At 50.0% G+C, this 25,442-nt stretch overlaps 1 protein-coding gene and 1 long non-coding RNA gene across 2 annotated transcripts in view; one reads left to right on the forward strand and one right to left on the reverse strand.

Moving 5' to 3' along the window:
• Positions 1-2,129, reverse strand: part of LOC102516521 (N-acetyllactosaminide alpha-1,3-galactosyltransferase) — a 60,184-nt gene extending 58,055 nt beyond the window's left edge. Inside the window, exon 1 of the mRNA XM_032478340.1 lies at positions 1,720-2,129. The gene's annotated coding sequence lies outside the window, so the exon portion shown is untranslated. The remainder of the gene's footprint in view (positions 1-1,719) is intronic.
• LOC116663250 lies at positions 957-10,843 on the forward strand. Its single transcript, XR_004319461.1, has 4 exons — positions 957-1,536; positions 4,238-6,747; positions 9,387-9,590; positions 9,988-10,843. It is a non-coding gene; the product is annotated as an uncharacterized LOC116663250 (long non-coding RNA).
• The last annotated feature ends 14,599 nt before the right edge of the window (positions 10,844-25,442 follow it).

Consider the following 25,442-nt stretch of genomic DNA (forward strand, 5'->3'; position numbering starts at 1 on the left):
GGGTCTAGGCCGGCTGGTGCTGTGAGCTGAGTCGGTGGCTCAGTGCCACCGAGGCCGGGAAAAGGCGTTCCTGACCTATGACTAAGGAGCGGGGGGGTTTCCTGGTCAGGCATGGCCCCTAGAGGGTCTTACCCAAATCCGTTTGCACACCTCTGGATTCAGTTTCTCCACCAAAAATAGCCAGATCTAGTGGACTGGCTCTGAAGAATTCCATATCAAACACAGCCTCTGAGGTTTCCCAACATGTAGAAGACACAAAGGCAGAACTGAACTGGTTCTGTCTGAAGGAAGGAAAGGAAAGGTCCGAGCCCTGACGCCTAGGCGCCCCTCCCCCACCAGGGTGGCCCTTGAGCCAGGATCCTAGGCCTCCAGGGGCAAAATTGGAAATCTCCCTGACCAGGTAACCCCTAGGGACTCCTTCAGCTCTGTCTTACTCACTGTGCACCTGCTACATGTAACAATAACTGGGATCTGCACCTGCCTCCGCATTTGGTAGGGGTGGCAAGGTACACCCAGAAATAACTCAAGGTGGAAAGTGTTTAGTGTAGCCACGTAGACACACACACACACACACACACACACACACACGAGCCCCCTCGCACTTTGCATTTCCTTACAAAAGCATCTCTGCTTCCTAATTGTGGAAACTGAGGCTTTCCTTGGGAAAGGGTTTCTCAGCTGGAGACAGCGAGCCCAGCGCCCCTCCTGCATCGCCCGCCCCCCCCCCCCCCCGAGACCCACCTATTTCTTAGTAAATGAAGGAGGCAACCAGGCCTGCTCCGGAGCCAGGAGTGCAAACGACAAGCAAAACCACAAAAGCAGCTGCCCGCGTCTCGGGTCTTTCCTGCGGGGAGGAGCAGCGCTCGCGGACGGTGTCCGCGCCGCCCTCCCTCCCGCCCCCGCCCGCGGGAAGATTGGGGAATCTCAAGTCGCTCTGCCTTCTCTCTTCGCGCGCTGACATTTTTTTCCACTTTACTGTTTCTTGGACGCCTTTCAACAGTTTGTGCAACCATTCTGTTTAGCTGTTTTTCTGCCATTTTCAAACGCGGGGTGGTGTCTCTTTTGAGTGGGAACTTGGTGATTCGAAGACTTGAAGGGACCCCTTCGCCTCCGCTCACCCTGATGCAGCAGGCCGCTTGGCTTCCAAAGTTACAATGTTTGGAACTTTCCCCAGGCCCGGTGTGGGGCTTGGTCCTCGGCTCTCCGAGCTCCCTGACCTCTCCTCCTCTGCGCCCCTGCTCTCAGGGGTCCTTACGCCCCTCACTTCACCCTCCCAGGCTTCCCCTTCCTGGAGGCATCCTCTTCCCATCTCGTCCTGGGCGAGAGAGCCCTTCCCCTAGCCTGCTCCACAGATGGGGACAGATCCCTCCCTCCTTTCTAGACTTCCTCGGTGGTCCTACCCTGCGCCTCCTGAGCCTCCCCTCTCCTGCCTCCAGCCCGCGGATCCCGAGGGAAGCCCTCAGCCCGCAGTCCCTTAGGCCGGAGTGTAGGACTGGATAGAGGCAGCGACAGGCACAGGATGGGGACAGAGATGGGGTAAGAGTTGGGATCAGAGGTAGCGACAAGAACAAAAGCGGGGACACAGGCAGGGCAGCAACAGGGCAGGGCCGGCGCGGTGGCCCGTCCTCTCCCCGGGCCGCCCGCACCCCGCGCCAGCAACCCGAGGCCGGGCCGGGCTCGCGGCCTCCGGGGGCTCGGGCGGCGCCCCGCGGGACCCACCTGATCCGCAGAAGCTGGGCGCGCTCGGGGCTGGCGGGCGCCTCGGCTCCCGGCCCCGGTGGCGTCCTCGGCTGCCCGAACGGTCGGCGCGCTGCCTCCACCCGAGCCCCGCGGGGCGTGCCGGGGCGGGGTGTGCCGCCTGCGCTCCGGCCGGCGGGCCGCCGGGCGCTTCTCCCGGGCGGCGGGCAGCGCACGGCGGGCAGGGGCGCGAGGGAGCCGGCAGCGCTGGGCAGCGGGTGGCGTGCTCCCAGCCCCGCCCGGCCCGCAACTGTTTGTGCAGAGCGGGTCCCGCCCCGGACACGGCAGCTAGGAGGCCGGCGCGCGAGTGCGGGAGTGTCGTTGCGCGTGTGTCTGGTGGCGGGGAGGCGCAGGGGGTGTTTGTTTCATTTTCACTCAGGCAGAAAAAAGCCTGAAACCAGCAAAAAAAAAAAAAAAAAAAGAAAAGAAAAGAAAAGAAAAGAAAAGAAAAGAAAATCCCTGGTGAGGGTGGCTGGGCCTCTTTGCTTTCTCGGGCCTGCACGTGCTGGGGGTGGGGGTGGGGGTAGGGGTGGGGGGACCCGAAGCATCAGAGCGTGGGGTGTTTTCTGTCACCCAGCACCGCAGGGAGGGGCCCCGGTGCCCTGGCGCCCCGCCAAACACGGGGGAAGCGGAGAGCCTGGGAGGTCTGATCCACCATTTGTTTCCTGGGGAAGGAAGGGCGCAGATGTAGACAGCGACAGGCCGGCAGGCTGGAGCCGCTCTTGCCGGAGCCCCCAAGTCCTGAGCTCTGGACGTGAGGAGTTGGTCACTGGGCAGCTAGCGCAGGCCCTGCCCGGGTTTATTCGCAGACTGCGTGGTCTTTGAGCCCAGAGTTTCTCCGACAGGATTCTCCACACACCCTGGGGTTCTCTACTAGATTTATTTCAGAAGGGAACTTAAAAAAAAAAAAAATCTATTGCAGAGTTTGTGCTTCTGCGCGCCCCCAGTATGACAATGATTCACTTCTGGCGAGTTGATGTAGGCACATCCGGCTGCCCTCACAAACTCATAACCACAACAGTCACCCCACTCCTTGGGCTTCCTGACCATCTCTTTTGCCTGTGCAAAAAACTCGAAACTTCCGCCAGGATCATTTGCTGTGGAAAGTCAATTCCAGAGACTAAGAAATCAGACTTAGACTAAGACTAAGTTCTTAAATATGTTAATACCTTGGAACTGTAATTTCACAGCTTGAAAATGGCACAGAGCCTGGGTGTGATGTCTAATTTTAATTGTTTCACAGTAATGAGAAAGGAACAGAGGCCTTGAAGGATGCAATGAGGCTGCAAGGGGGGCTGGGTGATGCCTTGGAGCTTGGGAGAATGAAGTTTCCTGATGGGTCCAGTGGAGTAAAAATGGTGGGAGAATTGAATCATCAACCCCACACAGTGGCTCAGGAATGACTGGCAGTCAGCACAACAGATCCTCAGCAAAAGCATAAACTGCTGCATTATTGTCTTTGGTGAACTCCCTTGTAATAGTTCATTAGTGGTGAATATCACAGTAAATATTCAATGAGCAATGGTATAGGAAGTGCATTATTTCCCATTTTTCATTATTGCATTTGAGGATGCATTGTTTAAATTGCTCAGCCCATCAAATTGGATAACAAAGGATTTTTTTTTTTAAGAGAACAATGACAGTAATTCAGACAGTGGCTCAGGAGATGGCTCATAGTGATCAAAATCAAAAGATGATGACACAGGAAACAAAACATGTAAATTCTCACTCTGCTACCATTAAACTCGATATAAGAGGTTTGATTTCAGCAACACATCATCAGTCACATTAATTTAATGTTGTTAATTTGGATTTTATTGGTTTTGTGGTGGTGGTTGTATTTCCTTAGAAGATTTGTTTTGGTTTTATGGTTGGTTTAGAGGGCTATGAGCATGCGGACTTCATGCTTAATTTTAGGTTTATACCTATTTTGGTAACAATAAAATAAAGATAATTTAAATCAACACTGCCATTGTGGGTCTAGAAGTTTGGGGTTTTTTTCTATTTTCTTTTTCTTTTTTGGTCTTGTTTTGCTTTGAGAGGAGCTATATAGTTCTCAAAATCTAACAGTTCTACTGACTGAATGTCTGAGCTGGAAAACACCTTCAAGATTGTATACATTAGCTTTGGGGTCAGGAGTTCTAGGTTTAAGGCCTTAGATGAGTCATTCTTCCCCTCCGAGACTCATTTGAGTCATCTGCTTAACGGGAATAAGATGACTAGTTCACGGGAGAGGAGAAATCAAAATGGGATGGCCGTTGGTGCCAGTGCTCTGGGGTCTACAGGACCATCACAGGAGCGTGAGGCTGAATAGTTGCGGAGGAAAAGGCAGGGCAGGCAAACACAGGTAGCTCTGATCGCTTGCCAGGCTTTGCTCCAAGTGCCCCACACCTACCTGAGCTCACATCATCCTCTACAAACCCTAATCGCATCTCTGTCTTCCAGGGAAGAAAGCCAAGGCTCAGGCAAGCTAAGTGACTTTGTTCACCCTCTCTTCTAGATGTGACCAAAGTGCTCTGGGCCCAGAAGACCTTCCTTCCTGATTATCTCCTTTATTCTTTTAATAAATATTTATGGGGACCCTCCTCTCTGTCAGCCCCTGTTCTTCAAGCTGAGGTCAGCAAGGCAAACAAACAAGACGGCATCATGGCCCCAGAGGAGCCTGCAGCCCAGACTGTAAACCAAGACCCACCTAATCAATGATTTCAGGACCACAGCGATCAGGGCTCTGAGGGAGAGATACAGGGTGCCAAGGACCCTGAGACCAGGGGAAGGAGGAGTTCACTAGGTGAAGACTTGGGCGAGAGTGACCTAGGTAGAACCACAGGCCAAAGTCTTTAGATGGGAGGGAAAAGGCCCATGAGTCGGTGATGGAAAGCTTCAACATCACAAAGACAGCCGTTCTTCGCAAATCCACCAAGAGACTCAAAACAAATTGAGTTTTTTCCCCAACAGAGTTTTTGTGGAACTTGGAGCCACTCCTAAAATTTGACTGGAAGAACAAAGGGCCAAATACGACTAAGACGGTCTTGACAAAGCAGGGGTGGGAAGAGTTGGGCTCTTGCTTGACCAGATATCAAGACGTACTGTGAAACTCTAACAATGAATGCAGTATAGTTTTGGTGCCAGGATGGATTATGGAACAAATGGAACGGAATAAGGAGCTCAGAAAGAAACCCACACCCGTGGGGAGACTCGGTGTCAACCAGCAGTGAGACAGCAGATCAGCAACGGAAAGAACAGACTTCAAAAAGTGTTGCTGGATTTAAAAGAATTGGAAGCAGGTGCGCAAGCAAAAACTTGTATAAGACTGTTCATGGCATCATCACTATTTACAACAGCTGAAAAGTGGAAACAGCCCAAATGTCCTTCAACCAATGACTGGCTAAACAACATGTGGTACATCCATACAATGGAATATTATTCATTGTAAAAAGGAATGAAATACTGAGTCATGCTACCACATGAATGAACCTTGAAAACATTACGCTACGTGAAAGAAGCCAGACACAACTGGCCACATATTGTGACTCATTTATAGGAAATCTCCAAAACTGGCAAATTCATAGAGACAGCAGAGAAGTCATTGCCAGGGGCTGGAGGAGGGAGAGTGGGAGTTAACTGCGTAATGGGTACATGGTTTCCTTTTGGGGGTGACAAAGAAAGCTCTGGAACTAGACACTCCTGATGGTTGCACGACACTGTGAATGCACTAAATGCCACGGAAATGTGCCCTTGAACATAGCTTAACCATTTTAAATGTAGATTTTATGGTACGTGAATTTTATCACAATTTTTAAAAGTACTTCTGGGCAATTGGCTAGCCATTCAAAAAGTAAAATAAAGTTAGATTCCTAACATACACATACACACACACTACATAATAGATGGGTAAATGACCTAAAGAAAAAGAGAAACTTTAAAACTTTTGAGGAAAACATCATTATTACCTCAGACTAGGTGTATGTTTATTTAACCACTCACACACAGAGCACTGACCTTAAAGAAGAATATGCGTCAATTTGACTACATTAAAATACAAAACATACAGAAAAGACACCACAACAAATTAAAGGGCAAACCAGAGATTGGGAGAAGATGTTTGCAACCGAGAAAACTAACACAGGATTGGTATCCAGAGTTTACAAGGAACTCCTGCAAATAAGCAGGAAAAGACACTTCTTCCATTTTTGCACCTGGCTAAAGTCCTAGAGGAAGTGTCACGGGGTCAAGGTCCCCCCAGGTCCCCTTTGCGGCACTTATCGTAACCATATGGGTGGAACTCTCTCGTGGGCAGCCTGCCCATCAGTCCATGGCCGCATCTGTCCTGTGACATTGCACCCTCAGCACACCCCTGGCACCCAAGAGACGCGTGATGCACACGTGTTGACTGAGTGGAGAGATGGGTGAACAGGTGGATGAAGGACGCGTAACGAGATTCTTCACACTCCTGCCTCGTCAACACGGGCAGCTAGCCTCCATCCTGGCACCCTGGGCTCCTCTCTTACCAAGGTCCCTTTCTTCCTCAGAGTCTCCGTGTCAGGAACACTGATGGGAGGTGACCTCTGGTAGGCAGGGTTTGGAATGCGAATCCAGAAGGTTCTTAGCAGGGAAAATTACCTCCTTGAGGCCTTTGTGGGGAAGAGAAATGTCAGCAGGGGTGGTCTGGTGGGGAAAATCAAGGTCCCTGGCATCTGATGAGTCAGAGAGAGAAAGAGAGGAAATACCAGCTCAAGGAAACGGGAAACTTCCCCAGAAGCAGAAACACACGGGGCTTAAGCTGCAGGAGATGCCGGTCACAACCCTCAATTTACAGAGGAGGAAATGAGATTCAGATGGGGGAGCAAGCGACTTCCTCAAAATCACTCAGAACTTTTCAGAGCTGGGTTTCATTCCCAGTTCTCTCACGTTCCCCTCCGGCGCCCGGAGAAGTGGGCCAACTCCCAGGGCCAGAGGGGAAAGTGTTTTAAAGCGGCTTCTAGAAGCGTTCCAGTGAGTCAGGAGAAGCAGGTGAGAGCTGAGTCGTGGAGGTGGTGGGGATGAGGAGAGAGAGAAGCTGGGAGGAGGCAGCCGGCGGGAGAGCAGCTTGTGCAAAGGCCAGGGGTTGGACAGGCCAGATCCATGGTGGGGGGTGGGGGGCGTGCCGGACCACCATTGCAGGCTGAGGAGCCTAGGGAAGGGGCTTTGGGGGGAAGCCAGGGACTCCCCTTTCATCCCTCCATAGAAGGGAGCTCTGGAGCATCCCTGGGAAGGGAGGGTGGTGTGATGGAGGTTGTGATTGACAGGATTTGTCCCACCCCTGCTATCACAGTCGCTGAGAAATGAAGTCACAAGGGAGGGAAGGAGAGAGTAGGAGACAGGAAGGAAGACGGAAATGGAGGGAGGAGGGGAGAAAGAGAGGAAGGAAGTTAAGGGAATCCACTCCAAAATGTGCCACGTTGGCATAAGGATTATTTGAGCTGAAGGCAACTGAGAAGCAGCCGATGCAGGAAGAACTCTCTACCTCCACTTTCCCACCTCACCTATTTGCCTAAAAGCAGGGCATAAATTTCCCTTTGTAATGGTGACATAAATCCTCCTTGTGAAGGAACACCCCCTACTCAGATCAGGAGAACAACGTTTATCACCAGAGATGGAGGTGAATCTGCATAAACAAATCTTCCTAAAATTACCCTTAGCTTCCACCAGCTTTCCCAGATGTTTACCTTCCTACAGTTTATGTCCCACCCCCCTTATCCCCAGCTCCTTTCCTTCCGTCTAGTCACTTCTCCACCATTTGTTGCTCTTTGTTAAGATGGTAGATAAGCCCCTGAGTCTAACCACTTCTTTGAGTTTTCAGTTTTTTTCCTGTGAAGCCCCTACACACATAAATATATTAGCCTCAGTAAAGGAATATATGCCTTTTTCTCCTGTGAATCTGTCATTGTCAGTTTAATTTGCAGGCTGCATGAACAGAACGGTAAGAGGGTAAAGGAAAAGTTTTTCCTCCCCTACAGAAGGAAGGAAGGGAGTAGGGGAGGGAGGAAGAGAGGGAGGGAGGGCGGAGGGAGAGAGGGACAGGGGGAAGGAAAGAAAGAAAGGCTCTCTGGCTTGGGGCTGGCATCAGATCATGGCTTTCCTTCCAGTCTGACAATAAATAAGATGGGAGAAACTGACAAGCCCAGGAGACTGGAGGCAGACTTGGCACCATAGAGGCCCATCCGCTTCTCTGCCCTTTACTGAACCAAGGAAATGCTGCTAAAAATCACCATCTCCAGGGGAGGAAATAGCCTTTTTACTTGGTTTTGTACTTGGAAGTCATTGGTTTTCTAAAGATATTAAATTTCACCTCTGGCATTTACATATATCTGATTTCAAAAGGCAGAAACAGGGAGGAAGCCAAGTATTTTAAGCTTTGGGGTTCATTTTTGAAAACTGTCAGTTCTCCCAGGGCGAAAGAATTCTACCAGCTGAAATAAAATTTTACATTTGCAACCGAAACTTATAAAGTTACATTCCACCAGTTTTAAAAGTGTGTTCCTCTCGACCTTCAAAAAGGGTCAAAGAAATAATCCACTTGAGTGGAAGAGAGGGGTGGGAGGGACACTTTTACTATAAACCCTTTTCTATTTCTGGATTGCCATTCCCTGAGCATGTCTATTTTTTAAATTAAGCACATCAATAAAATAAAAACCACAGTAATTCAAAAAAGCGAATGTCCTGCGTCTTCTCGAGTGTTTGAATGCTATCTTCTGGGCATTAGAAATAAAACTTGTAGCAGAACAAGCCTGGATCAGCTTGGGTTCAAGCTTTATTCCTGCAGTTCCACAAGCCGGGTCACCCTGAGGGGGAAAAAAAAAATTACTTAACCTCTCTGAGCCTCAGCTATCTTATCTGGAAAATGGGGATAATTATCTCTACCTCCCAGGGATTTTTAAAGATAAAACATGGGATGAAGTGTGTTCTTACAAAAGGGGTTGTAAATATATTAAGACACCAAAGAAATGTGAGCTACTACCAATTGTATAAGGAGATTCTTTGAATTCTTCAGCCACTAAACCCAGCAGGAATGAGGTTCACAGCTATGCTGTCTGTGCTTAGTGAAACCTAACCCTGCACATCTCAGCTCAGGAACAACCTGTCTTCCTGGTGCCTCATCTCCTCCCACTCTTTCCTGGCCCCCTGGGCACATTCTCCTTCATGTTGTCACTCAAACAGATCAAGTACAGTCCATACCTGGGCCTTTGCACCTGCTGTTCCCTCTGCCGGGGATGCCCCCGCCCCCACCCCCACCTACACACAGTCACTTCTCTACTTGTTGTAAGTGTGTACTTCCCAGCTATTTTTCACGAAAAATAAAACAAAACAAAAAACCTTCTTTAGTTAAGAAAGTCTGTTAAAACCTGTCTCAATCAGTCCTGGCTTTTGATCTACGGGGCTGTCAAAAAGCAAAAAAACAAAAAGTCCAAAACACATGTGCCAGGAGCCAGGTTTATTTCTCTGCTTTGCTAGCCCTGTCCAGGGGTCCCTGTGCAAAGGTTATGAGCCTGGATCTGGATGTCCCCCATCAGGCAGCCTCATAGTCGCCCCGGGGCTTCACTTTCTATCTAAACATCCTTAGAGCCCCCAGCCTCACACTGGAGACATTCCACATGAAATCCCACTTCTAGGGGCAGAAGTCACAGCCTGGAGGACTCCAAGTTACCAGTGACTGCTCCAGGAAAGAAAGTCCTGAATTCTAGCGAAAGTGAGCCCCTATCTTCGTCTGACCATTACCAGCTGGGGTCTTCGGTCAAGATGCAGTCGTTTTCAGAACCTCAGTCTCTCTGTGGGTGTAATGAAGAATCCCACCTCTCAGGATCTAGCGAGAAGAGGTGTGTGAGGCACCTGGCTGTGTATGACAGCTGGGATGATTATCAGGACACAGAGGAAAGACTCTCAGGTGGTGGAATGTCAGGACTTGGAAGAGGCAAATGGGAAGAAACGGGGTGGATGGGCATTCTTGGGTCATCTCAAATCATAACTGCAGGCACAACCAAGTTACCCAAGAATCTAGCCCTGGGTCTCTTTTTGCACAGAAGGTGGGGGAGTGACTTCCGTTCTGAATGCTCACTCTGGCAGTTGGTCTCTCCCCACTCTGTACGTTGCACATACTGGGGCCCTAGACAAAACTGAGCTGCCAGTTTGACCATAGATCATTTTGAAACGATGTCAATGCTTTTGTTTATCCTGGAGTTGACTGTAGCTCTGACCTTTTTTCTTTCTGTACAGTGTGACTCTCCATCTTGGAAAGTCCTGGCTTGACTGGAGTCCTGAAACAGACTCTGCTGCCATCCTGCTGTGTGACCTGAGCAAGTCCCTTCCCCTGGGCCCCAGATGCCCGCTCTGGATAGTGATTCGATGCAGTGGGAGGGTGTCCCCAGCCTCTCTCTGCTCTGGCATCCTGCCTCTGGGTCATTTATGAGTCAGGGAAGTGTCTTCTCTGAGTCTGCCAGGCATTATTACCAGTTATGTGATCTTGAGCAAGTGATGTCACCTCTCTGTGCCTTGGCTGCCTCATCTGCAGAATGAGAGTAATAATTTACTAAACAGTTTAGAATAGAGCCTGGCATAAAGTAGTCATTTGAGTTGATACCCCTCATCACTACCACTAGTACCACCACCATCATCATTATCACCACCACCATCATCATCACCACCACCACTACCACCATCATCCTCATCATCCAGCCCCATTAGGCTGTTGGTTGATGTGGCTGGTATGGGGAAAATTACTCAGAACAGGGTATAGAGACACCTGGGACAAGCCATTGCTCAAGCAAGTTTCTACCTCTTCTGCAACCTCATCCTTTCTTCCTAAGGTGAAGGGATTGGGTCTGATAGTTGGGACAAAGGGTGCTCCTATGACAAAAGACTAGATCCTTTCTTTGTTCCTCTAGCTTTCCAACTAAATTCTTCAAACTGTGGGTTCCAGGACAGATTTCAGTCTTTTTTTTTTTTTTTTTTTCCCCAGAAACTCATCGGCATCTGGCCCCACCCTCAGCTAAAGGCAGTCAGGCTGATATGAACAAAAGAAAAAGGGTTGGCTAAGTGTCCATCAGCAGATGAAAGGATAAAGAAGATTTGGTATCTATACACAATGGGCTCTTACTCAGCCATGAAAAAGAATGAAATATTGGCATTTGTAGCAACAGGGATGGACCTAGAGATTATCACGCTGAGTGAAGTAAGTCAGACAGAAAAGGACAAATATTATATGGTATCACTTCTATGTGGAATCTAAAATAGGATACAAATGAATTTATTTACAAAACAGAAACAGACTCACAGACATGGAAAACAAACTTACGGTAACCAATGGGAAAACTGGGTGGGGAAGGATAGACGAGCAGTAGGGAATTAACTGATAAAAATACTACTGTACATAAAATAGCTAAGCAACAAGGACTTACTATAGAGCAGAGGGGACTATTTTCAATATCTTGCAATAGCCTATAACGGAAAAGAATCTGAAAATATATATCTATATAACTGAATCACTTTGTTGTACACCTGAAACTAACACAGTATTATAAATCAACTATACTTGAATTTAAAAAAAAGGAAAGAAAGGAAAAGGGTTGGAACATGCAAAGGAAGAAAGAAAGCCAGGCCTACAAGATTTTCAGGTTGAATTTCTTATAACTGTGTCAATGTGGTAGCCACCCATCTTCTGAGAAAAATAGGAGGCAGATGGGAGAAGAGAGAAGGAGGGGACGGATAAAAGGGGGAAGGCAAGCAGTAAAGGGAGAAAGGATATTGGGGGTGGTGGTGGGGGCCAGTGATGCAGGAAGAAGCCACCAAGGCAAGACTTCTCAAGAAACCACACCCCTCATCATTTTCACTCACAGAGCAATCCAACTGTGTGTGATCCATCATATCTCAATAAAGCTGGGGAAAAACTGGGTGTGTTCCTAGAGTGCAATTGTGTGTACTTGTTGCCTATGTGTGTGAGTGTGCACATTTTGCCTTTATGACTGTGTGTGTGGGGTATGTTTAAATGTGTGTCTGCGTGTCCACGTATCTGCATGCCTAGACAGAGCCTGGCCTGCCCCGTGGATATCTGATGATTGCGTGAATAGGTATGGGAGCACATGTGTGTATCCTTGAGTAACTGACAGTCACGCGCATGTGTGGCTGCGTGTGCATTCCTGTTTGTTCTTCTGAATGTGCCTGTTTGTGCCTGTGATGGAGGTGAGGCACAGGTGCATATTAGTGTCTGAATGGCTGTTGGAAATGTGTGTCTGCACACGTGGGTGTGTGGGTGCCTTTGAAGTGAGTGTGTGTTTCAGTGTGTGTGGCTGCGTAGCTGAGTGTGAGGGAGTGGGTGCTCATGTGCACTTGTGAGCTTGCGTGCATGTGTGCTGTGACGGTGTGTGCACCTGCGTGTGCAGGAAGCCTGGTAGCCTGGGGCTTGATTTCCCTTCCCCAAGTCAGGAAACACTTCTGGTTTGTACGCCTGGTCAGTTCCCCTTTCAATTCATGGGGGCTCAGGACAGCCTCTTAGCAGCTCTCCTCCACCTGGTTATTTCTACTTCCTTTGCAGGAACCAGAGGGGTGAGTTTGCAAGAGCTCAGCTGAGGCTGGTTGTACCCTGGTGCTAAGGATCTGGAGGAAATACCACAGCTCTGGCCCCTCGGGGGGGGGGGCCTCTTCTGCCCCTTCCCACGGTGCACCCAGATTCCCCACTGGCCAGGCCCTTCCCCAGTCAGGTGAGCCTTGGCACCTGGAGCAGGAATGGACAAGGCAAGAGATTTGGAGGCAGACAACCTGAGTTCAAGTCCTGCTCCCACCCTTGACTGGACTAGGGGGCTTTGGACAAGTCGCTGAAACTCTCCAAGCTCCCACTTCCTCAATGGCAAAACTGGATGCCTGATATCAAGGTTGATCGCTTCCAGTTCCAATGACCACGAATACGTGCAGTGGAGGCTGCCCGAGCCCACCCAGCTCTCCTGCACTCCCACTGGTGCACCTGTCTGGCCCCTGTGGGTACTGGCTCCTGTGGTCACAGCTGCCCCATTCTTACCCTTGGCCGGATGGAAGTTATTTGCCTGGGGGGGGGGGTCACATCCTCAGAGCACCCAGCAACCAATGACTCCTGACTCCTGTGGGCTACAGAAAGTCAGCTCCCTTGTCTCAAGATGGAACCAGCTCCATCACACAGTTCACACTCTGGAGATCCCCAGGGGAACAGGTTAAGCTAATCACCAGGCAAGTCCATACCTTTCCTTCACTTTCTTTCCCTGCCCCACCTGTGTCTTTCAACACACTTTTCCTGAGAACATGCCCCTAATCAGTCACTTTAACAAGAAGCCCTTCCCAGGCCCTGCTTCTGGGGAACCCAGCTGAAGACAGCGTGAAAGCATTGTCACAAACAATAACCCCATGGCTTGGGGTATGATTATCATCATCCCATTTTAAGATGAGAAAATGGAAGTTAGGGGAGGAAGAAGGACAGCCCCGGGGCCTCTCTGACAACAGCCAGTGAGCCGCTCTGTCGCAGTTTTCCTAGCCCTTTATCTTCCTGGGATCGAAGAAGACCTCAGAACTCATCTGGGATGTTCATCTCATGCTTGACTCTTCTCTAGACAAATACCCTCCCCAGGTAAACATCCAGCTGTATTTGAATGCTCCTCACTGACGGAGGGCTCATTCTCTCCAAAGAAGCATCTTCTACTTCTAGATGGTGCAACTATTCATCTCCTTTCCTCCCTTCAGCAAATATTCTTTAGGCTCCTACTGTGTGCCAGGCACTGTGCTGAACACCGAGGATGCAGTGATGGGCCGAAGCCAGCTCAGTTCCTGCCCCCAGGGAGCTTACGGATGGGTAGGAAGAAAATCAAGCAGAAGGAACTTCAGAGGTAAACACTGCAACCATAAGAGGTGTGCGGACAGAGGTACAGGGTATGAGAGAGGGTCAGGGGTGCCCTCGAGGGCTTCCGGTGGGGGCATCCAGATGTAGGTAGGGAGGACGAGAAACACTTTCCTGAGAATGTGATGACCGAACTGGCTTCTGAAGGATGGATAGAAACTCACAAGGGGACGGACGAGAGAGGGGGACGTGTTAGAGAAAGACAGACAGCACAGGCAAAGGGCTATAGTGGGCAGGAAAGAAACCTGACTCACATGCGGCCCTGAAAGGGAGCCGGTGGGAGGGGTCGGCACTGAGAGAGAGCCAATGGGAGGGGTTGGCCCTGAAAAGGAACCAATGGGATGGGTTGGATAGCAGGGGTGGAGTGTGGCCGGGAGAGCAGTGGAAGCCTGAGGGTTTTAGATAAGTCTCTCTGCCTTCAGATAGTCGGTCTCAGCCTCTAGCTCTGCTCAGGACAAGCCTCCTTTCTACCTGGTTGCGACAGCCCCTCTCCCAGCAGGATTCCTCTGCAGGCTCCGGCAGGCCCCCCTGCAGGCTCTCCTCACCAGCCCCTCGTGACTCAGAACACAGGCATTTGGGATCTCATTTAAGAGACACACCTAGAAATGACTGTTGCCACCGCAATCTGCATCAAGGACCAGGGTCTCGTCAACAACCTAAAGGCGACCAGGGTGACACAGGGCCTGGGAGCAGAAAAGCAAGTTTTGGGGAGTCAGAGGAACCCACCTGAGAAGCCTGGGATTCTCCTCTTGGGCACCCTGCCTGCCTTCCCATGCCTCCCCCCCCCCCCCCCATATAAAAACAGAGACACGCATCAGGCCTGGGTTTTAGTTTACTTGCCGCGTGGTCCACCCTGGCCCCGCTCTGGGAGGAGGACATAGCTGCTGACGCCGCACGGGAAGGAGACCCTTTGGAGGCAAATGGAAGCAGGAAAACCCACATATCAGCTCCACCTGCTCCACCTTCTCCCAGGCCCCACCTCCTGCCTGCCCACTGCCTGGGGGTAAAACGCAGACTCTTGGGGCAGAGACAGCGGTTCCGCCCACGTCCGCAGTGGGACCCAGGAGTCCGCATTGCAATAAAGTGTGGTTGCAGACGACACGGCCCCTCAACGACACCCACGTCCCCATCCCAGAACCTGTGAGTGGGTTGCATCTCGTGGCAAAGGGAATTGAGGTAGGGGATGGAATTAAGGTGGCCAATCAGCTGGTCTTAAAAGGTGAAAATTCTGGATCACCTGGGTGAGCCCAAGACAAGAATCTTTAAAAGTGGAAGACAGAGACCAAAGAGGAGTCCAAGAAGGAAGCAGAGTCTGGGCTGGTGTGATGCACGGATTCAACCCCATGTTGCTGGTCTAGGGGTGAAAAGAGGCCACAAGCCAAGCGATGCCAGCAGCTTCTGGAACTGGAAAAGGCAAGGGAGCAGATTCTCCCTGAGAGCCTCTGGAAAGCAACACAGCCCTGCTGACGCCTTATGTTAACCCGGTGAGACCCGTGTCAGAGTTCGAACATCAGAACCATAAGATAATAGATGTGTGTGCTTTAAGCCTTCAGTGTTCAGTCATTGTTTCCTGCAGCAGTAGGGAACAAACCCACAAGGGCCCTGATATGCTGGTGCAGTGGTCAGGGCAGTGCCAGGCTCCCCTGTCCAGCCCGGCTTGGGGGGTAGGGCTGCACCTCTCTAGCCCCAGAGGAGGCAGGGTTGGGGAAAGAGGTCTCGGGATCTGAAGAGACACTGCCCTGGGGCCCCAGAACGGATGTAGTTCTGTCCTAGGAGTACTTGCATTCTATCAGGGCAACGTGCACACCAGCTCATGCTGGTAGGTTCTTGGTCACAGCATTGCCCTGAAGACTCCAGAGCTATAGTGGTGAAGAGGTGAGGGCCCAGCTTTTGAAGAGCCTCTATGCAGGAGGAGAAACAGATGTGTGAACAAACTGAGAGTCAAAAACCACTGAGACCCCAGGGGGAGGTTATAGCTCAGTGGTAGAGCACATGCTTAGCATGCATAAAGTCCTGGGTTCACTCCCCAGTACTTCCATTAAAATAAATAAGTAAATAAATAAACCTAATTACCTCCCCCACCAAAAAAATAATTTAAAAAACAAAACAGAAAACACTGAGACTCAGGCTAATGATGTCCTACTGACAGAATATCCAGTAGGTGTGCCCTATGCATGCAGGACGTCCCTGGTATCGTCATCGACCCCAGTGGCCTGCTGGGGACAGGACCATCACTGGGCAGCTGCACTTCCTGTCCTGGGTCTTGGTTTCCCCACGTGTAAGGTAGGCTCCTCCCTCTTTCAGGCCTCTTCCTTCTGCCTGGAGATGCAGGAGACAGATGTGACCGTCCTGACACTTATTTATCCATGAAGGTCTCTAAGCACCTACTGACCCCCAGTCATAGCTGTTGCACACATGTTTCAACGATCCTTCAAAATACCCTAAAGGAGTTAAATGAAAGAGGCTAGACACAGAGGACAAATATATTCTGATTCTACTTATACAAGGTACCTAGAGGAGTCAAGTTTGTAAAGACAGAAAGTAGAGTGGTGGTTACCAGGGGATGACAAAAATGGGGGATGGGAGTTATTATTTAATGGGTAGAAAGTTTGGGATGATGAAAAATTTCTCGGGATAGAGGATGGAGACAGTTGTACAACCATGTGAATTTACCGATGTCAAGGAATTATACACTTAAAAACAGTCAAAATGGTAAATTTTGTGTTACATATATTTTACCACAATAAAAAAAAATTTAAATACCCTAGAGCAGAGCTGATTCACCTCATTTTACAGATGAGAAGCTGAGGCTCAAGGAAACTGGTTGATTTGCTCGACCATGCAGCTAGAGAATAGCAGAGCTGGGATTTGAACCCAGGTCTGAATCTACATCCAGGGTCCTTTTTCCTAATAACTTCCCTCCATTCTCTCCAAAGTTCCTTTAGGAGCATCTGTTCCTGCACTAGGAACAGTGAAGAGGGTGGTAGAGAAATGAGGCAGAGGGACATTTCTGGGAAAGTGAGGTGCAGGCACTTGGCTCTGCAGGTCAAAAAAGGAGGCTGGTCTCTGGCCGTAACCCCTTCACCCCCCACCAATTGGATGCTTCTCTGAGCTTCCCTTGACGATCCTTGCTTTTCATGGCAACAGTGGAAGCAGCTGGCCCTGGAGACCAATGAACCAGGGAGAAGTTGTAGACACTCGTGTGCTCTCTGTTTTGTTGCAATGGTAACTAGAGAGCTGTCAGCATCCTTGGCAACCCTGCCACCCAGAGGGAGGGAGCAAGGTGAGGGGGAGGGCAAACAGCCACCCAGCGTTGCATAGCAAACCTGCAGAGGTTTTTCAGGATTAGCGCCCTCCACGACCCAACTCTGGGCTGGGCTGTCACCCTCCATCAAAGTGGGATGCCTCAGAGCTGGAGGATGGCACAGAGAGAATCCCGGAGAGACCCACTGGGATAGACAGGTTCTGCCCCCACCCCAGAAGAGCCCAGAAAATAGAGGGACAGATGGCTGGAGAACAGCTCTAATGACAGCAACCAAAGCACAAGATAGCAGAGACTGGGGGACATCAGGGTTGGTAAGGGAAGGGCAAAAGTCATTGGATTGGTTATCTATTGTTGCTTAAAATTATCCCAACATTTAGTGGCTTAAAACAACAGACATTAATGAGCTCATATTTTCTGAGGTCAGGTAGCCTGGAGCAGTTTAACTGGGCGCCTCTGGTTCCCATCTCTCCTAAGGCTGGAATCAAGATGTTGGCTGGGGCTGCAGTCTCTACTGAAGACTCGCCTGGGGAAAGTCCATGTCTAAGCTCACCCACGTGCTTGTTGGCAGGGTGAGCTGTTGGACTGAGGGTCTTAGTTCCTCCCTGCCTGTTGACTGGAGGCGGCCCTCAGTTCCTTGCCTCACGGGCCTCTCCACAGAGCAGCTCCAACATGGCAACTGGTTTCCCTCAGAGTAAGAAGTGAGAGAGCAAGAGAGAGAGATGGAAGCCACAGGTTTTTGTAATCTAATCTCAAATGGGCTATTCTTAGTTTTTCCATATTCTGCTCATTAGAAGCGAGTTCCTAGGTCCAGCTCACACTGACAGGGAGAGGATTACATGAGGAAATGGATACTAGAGGTGGGAATCATTGGGGGTCATCTCAGAGGCTGTCTACCACCACCATCTAATCGTTGCTGCTGAAATATTTCCTCAGGGTGGAGCTGAGATGGGGTGGAAAGAGGGCCGTGGGCTTAGCTCACTGGGGGCAGCCAACTCGGGAGGGGATGGAGCAGATCCAGAAGGAGAGAGGGGTGGCTCTGGAGGGTGATGCCTAGGCGGATGGCTGTTCCTCCACTGAGATGCTCCCCTGCTCTGATTCCCCGCCGAGGTGACTGGCATCTTATACCTTCCTTGCAGAGAGAGCAACTGACTTGTCCAAGCTTGCTGATGGCAGAGCCAGGGACAGCCCAGAGCTCAGGGCTCTGGACCCACGTCTGGCTGGGCCTTACAGAGCAGCTCACAGCCAAGTTGTTCTATGCGTGGCCAGGAGCTACCACAGGCATGTGGGGCATCCTGAAGCCTCTGACCTGGGCACGTGGGCCTGAGCCTTCACATTATTGGCTGGCAGGCATGGGGACAATCTTAGACCTTAAGACAATCTTAGACCTTAAGGCAGTCTTAGACAGGCCCAACCCTAAGAGTGGTGGAGCTGGGGCAAGAGTACCAGTAAAGGTCCCCAGCCCTTCGGCCCTTCCTTCCCCTCCCCATGGCTCCATCCACACTACGACAGGGCCCTGCATACCTGCACGTGCATCCTCAGTGCACCTAAGCTCTGTCAGCGCCGCTCCCTGCACAGCCCCACGGGCTGGTGCGGTCTGCCCTCAGGAGGCAGGGCCAGGACCGCTGGGCAGAGAACTCCCAGGTTCCAGGGACCCAGGGCGTGGTTCCAAGAGGAAGACAATGCAAGCTCTGAGAGGGTGTGTCCCTTTGGCCTTGGAGACTCCTCACCCCACAGAGAGGGCACAGCCAGAGGAGGACCAGAACACGATGGGGACTCTGTCCTGGGTCTAGGAGCAGGACAGATGGGGACTGTCACCTCCACAAAGGCCATTTATAGCAACCCCTCCCTCTTGCCACCTTCCACCCCACTCTCTTCCCTTCCACCACCATGGTTTCCAAATCCCAAATTGCATCCACATTTTCACTGCACAGTGTCACCCGCCAAGCCTGAGGTCCCCTTCCTGCAAGCTCTGCCAGCCAGAGCTGCTGTTCCTCAACCTCCTGGGTTTGCACAAGTGGGCAGAAGGCCACCCACATACCCACATGACCCTGGACTGATGAAAAGGACTGACAGATGTGGAAGTGCCAGAACAAGTCAGACACCCGAGCTTCGTTTCTGTGTCACTGTCAATGGAGATGCCCCAAATGGGAAGAATCTTGTGTATAAAACACTTCTATACCCATACATTCTTGTGCACTTCTGCATATATCCTTTGGTTTTTGAGAATTTTACACAGACAAAAATACATGTCGCATTATTAAGTCATGAAGCGTTAAAAATACATAAGGGAACAAACATCTGCCCTTCAGCCAAGTGCGTTAGACCCTAGAAGCTGCCGATACCGTCCGCACCACCTGTGTTTCCCCCATCCCAGCCCCTCACTTCCTCCCACCCTCCTGTAACCACTACCTAAAGTTGTCTTTCTAATACCTTTGCTTTGCAAAAATAGTTTGACCGCGGGTGCATCCATGCTTAAACAAGATACTCTTTGGTCTGGCTTCATTTTTAAACTTTTATACACATGGTATCATGTTGTATGCCTTCTGTGAGTCTTCTTTTCCTGGTGATATTATGTTTCTAAGGCTCATCCATGCTGCTGTTGCCAGTTGTAATTCCTTCATATTCCCTGCTTTATAATCATCCATCGTGGGATCAGAAACTGGGTACATAAATTAGGATATTTTCTTTCTCATTTATTTTCTTGGTATGTGTTGGATAAATTCTCTGTTGAGAAAGGCTATGTGTATGTTCTTCTTCCCTTGTTTGGTGTTAAACTTATGTTGATACGACAAAGAATTTTTTTTTTTTTAATTAGAATTTTACCGGTCCATGAGAGCCAGAGCTTGGAGTTTGCTGGCCCTCAGCATCCCCACCATTTGGTCATCCTACTTCTGCTAGAATCCTGTCCCAGCCAGGTACCCACTATTACCTGAAGGGATCTGGCTCTCGAAAGTTATTCCCTGGGATGAAGGGGAATCTGTTTAAGGGTGGATACATCCATGGTATCAAAAAGACAACTTTAGTGGTTACAGGAGGGTGGGGAGGAAGCGAGGGGCTTTAAATGGCTTTCTCCCATTGGTTCCAGTTCCTCCACGCCATCTGGGTGCTTTACAATGTCTACACCTTCTGCAGCAAGAGATTAATGGTTCTCTCCCCACCCCAATGCCATATATATCTGCTTCTGCTCCTCAGGCTCCACAAAATCCTACATCCTCCTCCCCGACAAGATAAGATTACTAGTTCTCTACCTATCTGATTGCTGTCTTTTCACAAGCTCCATTCTTATTTTGGTGTAATCCAGTCTTCCCAGGTCTTGCCACCTATGGATAGGAACAATGTCCACTAACATTCCATCTTCAATTCTGCAAGTTAGAAACCTTCTACTGAGGGCGAGGGAGGGTATAGCTTAGTAGTAGAGAGCACACTTAGCATGCATGAAGTCCTGGGTTCAATCCCCGGTACCTCCATTAACACAGGCACAGAAAACAAACTTATGGTTACCAGGGGGTGAAGGGGGTGGCAAGGGATAAACTGGGAGTTCGAGATTTACAGATACAAACTACTAGATATAAAATAGATAAATAAGTTTCTACTGTATAGCACAGGGAACTATATTCAATATCTCGTAGTAACCTATAATGAAAAAGCATCTGAAATATATGTATATATGCACGTATGACTGAAACATTATGCTGTACACCAGAAACTGACATAACATTGTAAACTGACTATACTTCAATAAAAAATAATAAAAAAAATTTTTTTTAAAGATACATTTTATCTTCTCATATAGGAACTCCAGTCCCAAGGATTGTGATACAGGCACATTTTTTAAAAACTGAAGTATAGTTGATGTACAATATTATGTTGCAGGTGTATAATAAAGTGATTTGCAATTTTTAAAGGTTGCACTTTGGTTATAGTCCTTATAAAATATTGCCTACATTCTCTGTGGTGTCCAGTATATCCTTGTAACTTATTTTCTACCTAATGGTTTGTACCTCTTAATCCGTCCCCTGTTCTTGCCCCTCCCTGCTTCCCGCTTCCCACTGGTAACCACTAGTTTGTTCCCCCTGTCTGTGTCTGCTTCTTTTTTGTTATATTCGTGAGTTTGTGACACAGTCACTTATGAGTCAGTTCCTGTGACTACGTGTCTAGCCAGAGCCACGGCCCTTAGAGGTAGAAAGGAACGGAGGCCCACGATGACATCGCTGCTGGCTGAGACCTCACAGGGCTGCCGCAGCTAGTCACGTGGCTACAGAGAAGCATGCTCCTTCCTCTCCAGGGCTGCACACTGTCTCAGATCCCCCAGCAAGGCTGCTCGGGCCTTTACGTGACACAGAGTTCAGTGAGGCAGCTCCTGTATTCCCACCAGCAGCCTCCCTAGTGTCCTGGGGAGGGGGACGCTGACCCCCTGTGTCCCCCTCCCTGGCCTGGTGGCTGAATCTGCTGGGCCGCCCCAGACACCTTGCCGTCCGGAAGAAACACTCGCGTGCCTTGCCAGCTGGTCCCTCCCTCCTCCACCCCATTCTGCCACACACACCTGTATGTGTCTGAACCGCAACTGTGGACCCAGGGGTCCCTCCCACCTCCTCAGCCCTTGTAACTTAGTGGGGACAAAGGGCATGAGGCTGGGTGGGGGATGTTGCCTAACTGGGCGCATGTGCTAAAGTGTCTGAATCCCGACTCTGACCAGCCTGGACCCCCAGGACACAGGGTTGACACATCCCTAGTTAATAATGAGATTCACCCACACTGTTAAGTAAATGAAGTTAAGAGGATAAAAGACCATTTTTGAAACCTCTGTTTGTTTAGTACAAGCCCCTAAGTTTTTTGTTTGTTTGTCTTTGTTTTTCGTTTTGTTTTTGTTTTTTCTTGTTTTTGTTTTGTTTTGTTTTGTTTTGTTTTTTTTGGTCTCCTGATAAAGAGGGATCAGCATTTTCAAGTCAATCCAAGAAGCAACCGCTATCCATTCAGCCCTGAAAGGGGAAGTACAGAAAAAATGTGGTTTAAGAAAGTTATATTCTAGCTGAGGAAATAGATGATTTTCCCAGCTCTCCTCCTGTGGTTCTGACCACTCTCTGACTTGAAGTTCCTTCTTTACATAAAAGACTTAACTCATACGTGCCTCTGAGGCCCTGGGGAACAGGACCCATGTTGGACCCTCTCTGTGTCTCTCCCAGGACCCAGCCCAGGGCTTGGCTTAAAATAAACAGGCAATCATAAGAACTGAGAATGTTAGAGAGGGAAAGAGCGTCTGGGATCTGCCCAAGTCACTTCCCAGGTCAAAAAGCTTCAATGGCCCTCCTTAACATCAGGATAAATTGCAACCCCCTTGCCCAGACATTCACGGCTTTGAGGCCCCGGGACCCCAGTCCACCTCTCTGTCCTCATTTCCCATCATTCCCTGCCCCACCCAGGTTCCCGGTTCTCCAGCCCCCAGTCACACAGGTCTCAGTGTATCAGTCGGGGTTGATTTGGAGAAGCAGAACCACTAGGCGTGGTAGAGAATTGGGAAATATTAAAGGGAGTTGACTTTATGCAATTGTGGGAGTATAAGAGCGGCATAAATGGTTTATGCATAGCGGTGGCCTCTGCTCTGAGTGTCATGTCTGAGGCCAGCAGGGCAGACAATAGAGAGGAAGATGGTCAGGAGTTGGGCAGAGCAAGGGCAAGCTGGTTCTCATGGGAACAACTGGAACCCATGCTGTCTCTCCTTGCCTTTGAGCCTTCTGGCTTCCATCGTGGGGTTGACCTGCAGGAGAAGTAGGAGACTTTGCTGAAGAAATTGATCCAAGAGATGAAGAGATGGAGAAACTGATGGAGAAAAATCCAGTGGGAGCTGGAGCAGGTGCGCACCTGGCTGCTACATCACATGAGAGAGAGACAGAGAGAGAGACAGAGAGACAGAGAGACAGACAGACAGAGAGATCTACCCCAGCATGCGTGAGCTGCAACACTGCACGTCCTGATGGTCTGAGCGTAGACGCGGCTGCATTCACTTCCACTTTTCATACCTCATGCAGATTTCTCTTATGGCCAACCTCAACCCAGAGGAAATTCCAGAAAACGTCGTTGCAGCTCAGCTGAATTTGACCAGACACGCACTTCCCGAGCCTGTTTTCTTGGCCTAGAATGTTCTTCCCCATTCTCTTCCTGAATAATACCGACTCATCTATCAAGGCCCCAGCCAAAGAGCTCTCCAGCCCTCAAGGGTCTCCTGTCATCCCTGGGCCGACTTCATCAGCTCCTCCTCGCGCCCCGGGGATACTCAGGACAAGCCTCCATTAGCCGCCTAACATCTGTTCTAACATCTGTTCTGTGAGGCTGTGATCCGAGGGACTAGATCCTACTAAACATTATCTCAGTCAATCTTCACACCAGTGCTTTGAAATGAAATGTCTTTATTGTCTCCGTTTTACAGCCGAGGAAACTAAGATTCCAGGAAAAGCAGTCACTTGGTGATGCTCACAAGTGGGCAGGACTCAAACCTGATCCATCTGACTCGAGAGGCTGAATTCTTAATCAGCAAGCAGTTCTTAAGGTATTAAAGATACGGTGAGGGTGGCGTGACCAACCTCCCAGTTTGCCTAGGACTGGGGTTGGGTGGGGGGGGGCCCGGTTATTGGAATGTTAACTTTTCAGTTTGAAAACTGGGTTAGTCCCAGGCAAAGGAGGACGAGTTGGTCATCCTTGGCCAAGTGCTCTGGCTGTTCAAAGGTGGGCGTGGCACTGGGAAAGCCACGGAGGGGCCTGACAGAAGCACTGAAGTTGGGCCACTCCCCAAGACCAGAATAAGAAGAAAGTGTTTGAATTGGCTTTATTTGTCTAATTTCTTCCTTCCTCAGGAACTCAGCCCTCTGGGTTATTTGGAAAGCCATCACAGTTCTCGGGTGGCTGGCTGCACGTGGAGCTGCGGTGGGAGATGGAGGGTCAGGAGCGCCTGCAATACAGTCTTCTTTTCTACAAAGTCCAGCATGAGCCCACGGCCTGGGGTCAAAACAGACTCACAGAGCCTGCACAGGCGGTGGTGGGCAGGGGGTCTCTGGGCTAAAGAAGCATCAGTAGAGTCATTAAGAGTGAAATCCTAGCCCCCTAGACATCAGCGTTGGGAGGAACTGCTCAGTCCAACCCCGTCGGTTCAGCTCTGGGAAGGGATGTATCCCAGGGCACAGAGCCAACAGGAGCAGAGCTGGAGCGAAGACCCAGGTTTCTCCTGGGCAGGGGGAGTGGCCCGGCCTACTGCTGACTTCAGGCAAGTTGCTTCTTTCTGATGCACATTTTCTTTATCTGTGACGTGGGGAGAACTTCCGGGTCACATGAGAAACTCCAAGCCTTAGGACCATGCAGAGCACCTAAGAAGTGTCAGGGCCCTTCTTTAGCCACACCTCGCCCATAGCCTGGTGTCCGAGAGCCAAGCCCATTGGCCCAAGTGGGGAGTCTGTTACTTATCAGCTCTTTAATTAAGCAAGTTCTTTCCTTCTCTTGGTGTCAGACATCAAGTGAGGTAACCATGCCTCCTCCTGTGGTTACGGGTGATGAATATGAACAAAGAAAGTTGTCTTAACAGCTTTTATCTTAAGAGCTGGGAAGGGAGGAAAGCATCTTAAACATCTTGAACAGACTGTAGACACAGGGGAAGGCTTTGTTTGGAGCGAGGAGTTCTTGAAAGAGAGAACAAAAAATGGGGTGGGGGAAGGGAGAGGACGGAGGAGAGCCAGCACCCGGGTGGGGGGACCAGGCAGACTTCCAGGCAAGCAGGGGTGACCGAAGGTTGTAGAAGGTGATGCTTTGTCCCTCTTCCCCAGAAGCTGTTTGTAACACCGCCCCCTCTACCACCAAATCATCAGTAACACCTGCCAGTCCCATGAGTCCTCGATACACATGATGTGTGTGTGTTTTCTCCAGGCCAGGGAGAGAGGTCTCCTTCACTGAGCTGATATGAGCTGCCATGTATTGTGAGAGGAGAGATTATTTGGCGCAGGAAGGAATGAAAGGAGGTCCTACCCTCAGGAAGGCCTGAGAACCCTCTCTTCTAAGAAAAGTAGATTAGCTCAATGTATTTCTAAATTCCTGGCCCTCCTGATAAGTCTCCAGAAGCCCCATAATCAGAGAAAGGGACAGAACATGCCCTTAATCATTCTAGAAGTTGGAAAGGGAGGCCCCCTACCTCTGGGTGGGCTCCTGGAGCTGGGGATAAGGCTGTGGGGACAGGGCCCCAAGAGATATAGAAGCCTGGGCCCTCTCTCTCTGCCCCTGAGGGCCTTTGGGTGTGAGCACCGAGGTGTTGAAGCCTCGTGCACCAGTGGCAGAGCTCACCACAGTGGGGGCGAAGTTGCCAGCCGAGCACCCCCACTTTGGAAGGGTCACGGTGGCCTGAATCAGAACCCGGGCAACATGGGGCAGGAGTGGACAGACATGAGACTGGCACCCGAGTAGCGCCATGCGGTAGTACGTTGGCAGCAATGACAAGATGTTTGCAGCATCCCCAGAGCTCCCTGACAATCCAAGAGTGTGATACAGGACATCCTGCCAATGGGAGGTGAGAGG

This window comes from Camelus ferus, chromosome 4 (genome assembly GCF_009834535.1).
Source record: "Camelus ferus isolate YT-003-E chromosome 4, BCGSAC_Cfer_1.0, whole genome shotgun sequence".
Classification (NCBI taxonomy): domain Eukaryota; kingdom Metazoa; phylum Chordata; class Mammalia; order Artiodactyla; family Camelidae; genus Camelus; species Camelus ferus.